The following is an 8918-nucleotide window of genomic DNA, read 5'->3' as shown; positions in this document are numbered from 1 at the left end:
TTTGATTGTTATGGTAATATTCACATTTGTTACCAAAAACTATTTTCTTTTAACCATTTTGTCACCCCTCCTTATGATCACAAGCTCAAGAATCATTCCCAGCCTTAAAATAGCTTAGAGAGGAGGACCATCACTTGCAGGGACCGCGATTTTTGTAAACTAAAAACTCCATGTGTAAGAGCCTATTAACAACCAGAGGCGGATCAGAATTTAAACTTGATAGGTTCATTTTATGTTCTTACCACTGTATTAATTGCACAAGAATATCAGGATATTTGCTCAGGTTGTGACATGGCTGGTGTTATAGCGGGAAAGGAGATTATGTAACAAGATCTGAATTAGGGAATGAGGTTTATCAGAACATTCAAAATTTCACCTTTGATAAAATAAAGCAGCTGGAACATTAGCAAAGTTTATAGTAGATTCCATCTGTACAAACTTCCTTGTGGTTTCTAATTTTCTTGTTTATGCTGTTTTCTCTGCCTCAAGTGCACACAACGAGCATAAATGTATTCACAGCAACAACAACGACCTAGTGAAATCCTACTAGTGGGGTCTGGGAAGGGTAGTGTGACGCAGACCTTATCCCTACCTCGCATAAATGTATACACAATTCTAATATTTATAACTGAACCTCGAAGTAATGAATGCATACACAAGTCTAGTTTTTAAACCTTCTACAAGGGGAAAAAGAGAAGCAGGATAATAACAAAAGCAACCAGAAAACATATGGTAATTTTGAAGAACCGATAAACACAATCACACGAGTATCCATTAACTCGTCTGTTGCAGTTGTAGCAAGAAAGGGTACCACACCTACATCCAGATGAAAAGAGAATTAGATTATTTAAAGTAACACGCGCGAAAGTTGAACCCTTTCTCCACTTATGGTTTAGTATCAATCAAAATTCAAACAACATATATCTATAAGGCCTCAGAACTGGAAAAAAAACAGAAGAATGGAAGATATGCATAGGAGAGTACATTAAATCATGATACGATACACAAATTGCAGAATCATGAGAGGAATTGGAATACGCACAAATAAAGCATCTAATAAGCTGATATCTTATGTCATAAACCTGATATATATTTAAAAATATACATCTAATGAGCAATTTCTTTTCCTCTCATATCATTTATTTGGCTTCAATGTTTATAGCTGCTAACTTCTCCCATATATATTTCGCAAGGAAAAGTAAACACAATGAAGTAAAAGGATAAACTTGTGCGGAAAAGTAAACACAATTGAAAGGTAAACATTTCAATTGGTGAGGAAATAAGCATTCAATTAGAGCCGAAAACTTAAAAACATGTGAAGAAAAGGTTTGGCTACTCCAAGGAGAAATTGATTGGACTATTAACAAGACTAAATTTGGCAGATCAACATAGTAGAAACCCTTGAATTCATTGCAATTTTGAAAATATGGGTCCAGAATTTATTATTGATTGGCATTTAGCCATTTACTGATTCTTCACCTATATATGTAGGGCAGCCCGATGCACTTAGCTCCCGCTATGCGCGGGGTCAGGGGAAGGGCTGGACCACAAAAGGTCTATTGTATGCAGCCTTACCCTGCATTTCTGCAAGAAGCTGTTTTACCTGTATATGTAATTCAGTGGAAAAAATGCTGGATTCAGCTGAACTTATGGAACACATGTTGCGTCCGACTCTGTAGACAACATATCATGATGAATATCAGGATGTTTATACAGGTTGTGACATGGCTGGTGTTGCGGTGGGAAAAGAAGATTTTCTATCAAGATTTGAAATAGGTGATGAGGTTTATGGAAACATTCAAAACTTCTGATTCTATCTGTACAAACTTCCTTGTGGTTTCTGTTTATGCTGTTTTCTCTGCCTCAAGTGCACACAACGAGCAAATATTCTGATATTTATCACTGGACCTCAAAGTAATAAATGTATACACTAGTCTAGTTTTTAAACCTTCAAAAAGAGGAAAAAGAAAAGTAGGATAATAACAAAAGGAATGGTAAATTTGAAGCACCTAGAATTACAATAATCACACGAGTGCCCATTAGCTTGTCTTCCACAGTTGTAGCAGAAATAGGCATCACACCTACATCCAGATGAGAAGAGAATCCGATTAAAGTAACACACTTGAAAGTTGAAATCTTTCTCCACTTCTTACGGTTTAATTTGTTGAATTCCAAAAAGAGTGCAATTTTTTAACAAAGCACAAGTGTAACAAATATCAATCAAATTCAAACGATATAAATCTTTTTCAAGGTCTGCTTCCTTTATAAGGCCTCAGAACTGAACAAAACCAGAAGAATGGAAGATATGCATAGGCGAGTACATTAAATCACGATATGATACACAGATTGCAGAATCATGAGAAGAGCTGATAACTTATGTCATAAACCTAATATATATATATATATATATATATATATATATAATGAGCAACTTCTTTTCCTCCCATATCATTTATTTGGGTTCATTGGCTCTTCTTTTCTTTTTTCCCTTTGTGGTTTCTCACATGAAATCCCATGTTCAGTGTTCTTAGCTGCTGACTTCTCCCATGTTTATTCCGCGGATAAACTTGTGCGGAGAAGTGAACATAATTGAAAAGTAAACATGTCAAGTGGTGAGGAAAGAAGCATATAGTTGGAGCCAAGTACTTGAAAAACTTGTGAAGAAAAGGTGTGGCTACTACAGGAAAAAATTGATTGGACCATTAGAAAGGCTTAATTTGGCAGATCAACATATAGATACATGATCTAGTTTAGGGGATTCAAATGCTTTGTTGTCCGTATGCCCAGTTCGTCCTCCCTATAGCAGTCGATATACTCAACACCCATTAATGTCAACAAAGAAAAATATATAGCAACTAAAATCTCAGATTAGTGGAAACGGAGGTCTCTGAGAATGCTGGGCATCTTATTGAATCCGCTCATATTAATCATGTATAAGATAATTAGTCGGCTCATATTAGAGATGTAAAAGTACGACCAGAAACTATAGAGTGCTTCCACAGGCAACTCCTTGTACCCTTCGTACCTGTAGACTAACATTGTATGTAGAACATTTATAATTGCTAGATTATTTTGAAGCTCACTAATCAGCAGCATATTAGCAGTTCATCCCTATTTATGAAAATATTGAAATATGCAATTCCTGATTCAAATAATCGATATTGCACCATTTTCAAGTCCGCTAGGCAGATACTGAAATGCCATGAGGAAGAAATACAGGTCTTAAAATATTTACTGACTAGGTTTATAGTGAAAGATAGCTAACCACTCTGCTACCAAACAACAGCTTTTTAGTCCTCACTCCAGAGAGTTTTGGATGCAGGGGAGGGATTAAAATTACATTTTTTCCGTCTCTCTTTTGGTTATAAATGTAATCCTGCCTTTTCTGTGCTGTCCACAATTACTTTCCTAGAGTTTATCAATCAATCAACTGCGCCTCAATCCCAAACTTCTGCTCTATTTGGACCCATTTCAATTCAATATCAAATATCTGCATCATTGTTTCACCCAAATCCTTTTCTCTCTCCCATTTTTTTTTGTTTGTTTAATCATTTGGCTTCAGGTACCCACTGGTCCAAACAAGCTGTTGCAACTTGTTTGGATGGTTGTTACCTCTTGTATTGTATTGTATCGTTTCTTTAAATACAATATTTGTTTTGATTGTTACTTAAATTTCATTATATCGTATTGTTAAATCCCTTGTTATGTAACGGCGAAAAGTGCCACTTTATGGAACGACCGATTTAATGTGGTCACATCGTTTCCTTATTTTTTTCCTCTCATCTTGCTCTTCCATATTATTAAATAATACTATTTTATCATTTACCCTACCTTTTATATAATAATTCTACCTCCTACCTTATGTTTTCTTTATAATATTGCAAATTTATGCTTCATAATATTGGTACATGATATCATGAAACGACGGAAAACAACACAATCTATCCAAACATTGTATATATCAAAACGATACAGTACAATACAATACAATTCTATACGATACATTATGAAACGATACATAATAACCATCCAAACAAGCTATAATCCGGATGAGTACAGTAGAAAGCCCACCATAGGGTTTTAACACTCCCTAATCCTATCCCTAGAAGTTGTAATCCATCCCAATTAAACATGAGAGTTTTCATATATCTCTATTAACATATAACCGTAAGCAAAGAATATAGAGAATTTATACTAAAAAAAGAAAGAGGAGAGGAAACAGCAAACTAACCTGCAACGGACAAAGTTGCAACCTTGAATACGTTCAACGAAGTAGTGACACTGAGGACACCTCTTCCAATTATTATGCTTAGCAATCACGCGAAAAGCAACGTCGTTTCTATGCCTAAGTTCCCCACACCGTAACCCAGCGTGCCATGGAAGCTTGCACTTAAAGCAAAACAACTTCTTGCAATTTGGACACTTCGATTGCTTCGCATTCCCACCGCACTCGTCCAAAATTAAAGCCGAACAATTCTCATTTGGGCAGTAACACCGCGCCAACCCTAATATTGCAGACTCACACAACACGTCACACCATTTAACAAACAGCTGGGGATCAACGAGATTCCGACAGGATATGGGGTCCAAAAGCTGGTTACAATTCAGAGAGGGACATGGAATGTTGCCGATGTTGTCCTCAAGCTTGATAGTGATATACTTAATGATACAGTCGGTACAGAATGGATGAACACAGAGATTTTGGTTCTTGAAATTTCTGTTGGGTAACAACATAGGCTCGATACAAATTTCGCAGGTGAGATTTTGAGGTTCATTTGGTAATTCTGTCGCTGGCAATTCGTGTTCTTGGATTTGTTCTGAATGATTTTTTCCTAGTTTTTGCAGTGTGTTTCCCATGATCAGTGTGAATGAAGTGTTCGATTTTTTTTTTGTTACTTTGGAGTAGTGTGGCAAAATGGATAAAAAGAAAAACAGTTTTCGCCCATATTAAAAAATGAATTTGGATAATGAATTTTTTAAAAACTGATTGAATACCATAAGAATCATATTATTTATTTAGCCAAAGAATAACTAATGAGTTTAAATTTTATATTTATAAAGTCTTAAATTAGGGTTGTTCAAATTTGGAAGACTACGAATTCTCACCAAAATTATAATATTCAATGCCGGTTAACTCATTTTTTATTCATATAAAATATAAGTCGAAACAGATAATTTATCCGTTTTTGAATTACTCAATTTTGACATTTACCATATTTAACCCGACCCGACCCGACACGCTCGTTTGACACCCGTAGTTTGGAGCAAAGGAAGTGGCCGATTTCAGGAGTTTGAGACTTCTTCCAATTTCCCACCTCGTACACGTTGGCAGTTACACGCTTTCTTTTCCAAGTTTGCCAGACTTTCTTGGAATATCATAACAAGTTAAACAAATTTATATTATCATTTAATACTAAGTTTTATGAAAATTTAAAATTGTCATATAGGACACCTAACTCCTAGCGTAGTTAGCGAAGTTTTTCCCTCATAGGAAAAGCAAGGATTATGACTAAAACTGAGTTATTTTTATTCCCTTATATATACAGTATTTGATATTTGAAATGAAAAAGTTTCCCATAACAAACCTAAAGATAGGGACTTATTGATAGGCATCTCCGTTATACGAAATCCATGCAAAGCTTCTTTGGAGGATTATAACCAACATTATAGGAATTTTGGTTGTATGAAATTAGCTCGTAAAAAAAGAGAAGTTTAATAGTTTTAGCAAGAATATTTCAAATATAATGATATTTGATTGGAAAATTGAGACGGTATAACCACTCTCAAAATAATAGTCGAAAAATGTATATTTTTTTTGTTGATATATGCATTTTGTATGTTATATACAAAAAATTTACAAATATTATATACTTTTTCGGCTACTGAATATAAATAATTTCTAGCGCTGGCTAAATATATATATATATATATATATATATATATATATATATATATATATATATATATATATATATATATATATAACCTATTTGATTCTCGTTGTTTTCTTTTTCTCATCTTTTTCTTCAATTCCCTATGGAAAGCAAATTTTTTAAATAGTTCCCCATTTAAAAAAATATATTCAAAACATATTGCAATCTATAAAAGGAGGTATGATCATAGAAGTTTCCCACGTTCATTAACCTACTCTATGGGTTCTCAAAAACTTGGTCGAAGTAAAACGTTTTTGAACCTTGGAAATCTTTTCTCACAGATGAGTATGTGGAAAGTCAAAGAAGTTTCTCTGGAAAATGCAAAGATCAATGGCTGCTGAAATCCCCTATTACGTGAACGGTGATTAAAACATTGAATTTTTTCGGGTAAACTGAAACATCAATTCCTCATTTATTTGCTTATAAAAAACACTATAAACAACATACTCCTATATAACATGCGACAAATGAACTATTATTCAATTAGACTTAAAAATTCTACCTATCAAGTTTCTATGTATCTTTCTACGGATTCGGATTTGATCAAATGATCGATTGATTGGTTATTTTTTTAGACCAAATCTATTTGTTAATAATAAATATTAACGTAATATTATCCATGTTTGTAACGGATATGTTCCAATCCGTGGATTTGTTCCAGCAGGCTAATGCGTCTCCCCCCATTGCCAAATGCTTGCTCCATAATAGCAAGTGAATGCTCCATTAGTTAGCAGCCTGGTGCTCTGTCCACTATGGCCAAGTGCTCCACTAAATGAGTGGCAGTGGGTCCGTGTTTAGCAAATAGCTGCACTATAAATAGATGGTGCAAGCAGCTTGTTGAAGACACACAGAGAGAAATCGTTCCTCTTCAGTTTACACAGCTACTGATATCTTCTTCAGTAAGAACTCAACATCGGCTATAAATTGCATTCCTTCCTCTCAGAATTTTCATTCGACTTCTCCTCCTTTGTTGTGCATTATTTTAAAACTACAAACAAAGCAATTGTAAGTGTGATTTGCTACCGAACTTTGTATTCGCTGAAACACTGGGGTTTGAAGTACCGCTACATCAGTGTGTAATTCGTTCTTCATGTTAGAAGAACTCACATGAAAAATGTGATTGAAGTGATGCAATCAGCTGTAAGCTTGAAAAGCAACAGAAAACCATAGTTGGCTTTTGAAACAATTTGAAAGAGAAAACCATAATCTATGAGACTATTGACTAACTATACTTAGATTCCATCTACACAAACTTCCTTGTGCTTCCTCTTGTCCTTTGTTTTTCTCTGCCTCAGGTGCACACAGCACACATCGAGCAAATACTAACTGCACCTCAAAGTAATAAAGTACGACGACAATATACCACGGTATAATTCCACGGGTGGGGTCTGAGGAGGGTTTGTGTATGTAGATTTTATCCCTACCTTTACGGGTGGGGTCTGAGGAGGGTATGTATATGCAGACTTTATCTCTATCTGGAGAGGTTGTTTCCGATAGACCTCGACTCAAGTAAAGGTGGAAAGGAAGAATAGGGGAGAAGAAGAGGAAAGAGAGGGGAGAAAAAAGGAGGAGGGAGGCAAAAGATGATAAGCAAAGAGAAGGGAGCAACAATATCAGTAAAAGGGGAGAAAAAATAGTATCAAATAGTAATAATCAGGGAGCAACAATTCCACTAACAATTTTCAAAAATAATGGAACCTCAAAGTAATAGAGTAGTAGAACTAAATGTAAATATTATCGAGAAATATCAATTTTTGAATTTCAATCCAACCAGTGCAGTTTTTTACAACAAGCTGCAGAAAAGATATATGAAACATCCAACAATATGATGCGTGAGTGTGACATAACCAAACTATTATTAACACATAACTCTAACCAAAGGATAGAGAGACTGTTGAAGTTTGGCAAAATGCCAAAGTCCCACATTGGTTGGGAGTTAAGTTTGGGGGGATTTTTCCCCTATAAAAGAAGGCCTAATGTTTAGGATTGAAACACACCTCTCATTTGCCTTCTCATCTGTTTAAGGCATTTGTATCTTCTCTCTTTAGTATTATTTCACTTGTATTTTTGGAGTGAAATAAAATATTGGTTGTGTCCGAGGAGTAGGCAAAATTAGCCGAACCTCGTAAATTCTGGTGTTCCCTTTATTGTTGCTTTATTGTCTTATTTATTATTTGGTGGCTGTCATAATTTTGGTATAGTAGTTGTGACTTATTCACACTATATACATTTGGCTTCCGCAACAATTGGTATCAGAGCCAAGGTACTGTCTAAGTATGCTCTGTGGTTGCAGCATAGTCTGATCTTCCACATCAGAAAAGATTTATCTTGGTAACTGAGTCAAGGTTCTGTCTGAGTATGCTCTGTGGTTGCAGCTTAGTCTGATCTTCCACACCAGAAAGGAAATAATCTTGATTTGTGTCGTCAGCTATTAAATAATATTTGTGTCAAAGATGGGAGACAATAAACAAGAAGAATCTACATCAAGTGTCAACAATACGTCATCATTGGCATCTTCGCTTATGACAAGAATTGTGTCAAATGCGAAATTTGCGGTCGAAATATTTGACGGGTCCGGACATTTTGGGATGTGGCAAGGCGAGGTTCTAGATGTCCTTTTTCAACAAGGGCTAGATCTGGCCATTGAAGAAAAGAAACCAGATGTTATTGGAGAAGAAGATTGGAGAATTATCAACCGTGTTGCTTGCGGTACCATTCGATCCTACCTTGCTAGAGAGTAGAAATATCCATACACAAAGGAAACTTCTGCAAGTAAATTATGGAAAGCACTGGAGGATAAATTTTTGAAGAAAAACAGTCAAAATAAATTGTACATGAAGAAGAGACTGTTTCACTTCACCTATGTTCCTGGTACCACGATGAATGAACATATCACCAGTTTCAATAAGTTGGTCACAGATTTGCAAAATATGGATACAACTTATGATGATGGTGACTTGGCCTTAATGTTGTTGGCGTCACTTC

At 35.3% G+C, this 8918-nt stretch overlaps 1 long non-coding RNA gene across 1 annotated transcript; it reads right to left on the bottom strand.

Annotated features, from left to right (window-relative positions):
• Window positions 1–401: 401 nt before the first annotated feature.
• Window positions 402–4902, bottom strand: LOC104234840 (uncharacterized). Its single transcript, XR_011403383.1, has 3 exons — window positions 4232–4902; window positions 2010–2081; window positions 402–816 (listed from the first exon to the last, which is right to left on the bottom strand). It is a non-coding gene; the product is annotated as an uncharacterized lncRNA (long non-coding RNA).
• Between the last annotated feature and the right edge of the window lie 4016 nt (window positions 4903–8918).

This window comes from Nicotiana sylvestris, chromosome 1 (genome assembly GCF_000393655.2).
Source record: "Nicotiana sylvestris chromosome 1, ASM39365v2, whole genome shotgun sequence".
Lineage (NCBI taxonomy): Eukaryota > Viridiplantae > Streptophyta > Magnoliopsida > Solanales > Solanaceae > Nicotiana > Nicotiana sylvestris.
Note: the sequence above shows the minus strand (reverse complement) of the source record. Positions and strands in the feature narration are given on the sequence as shown.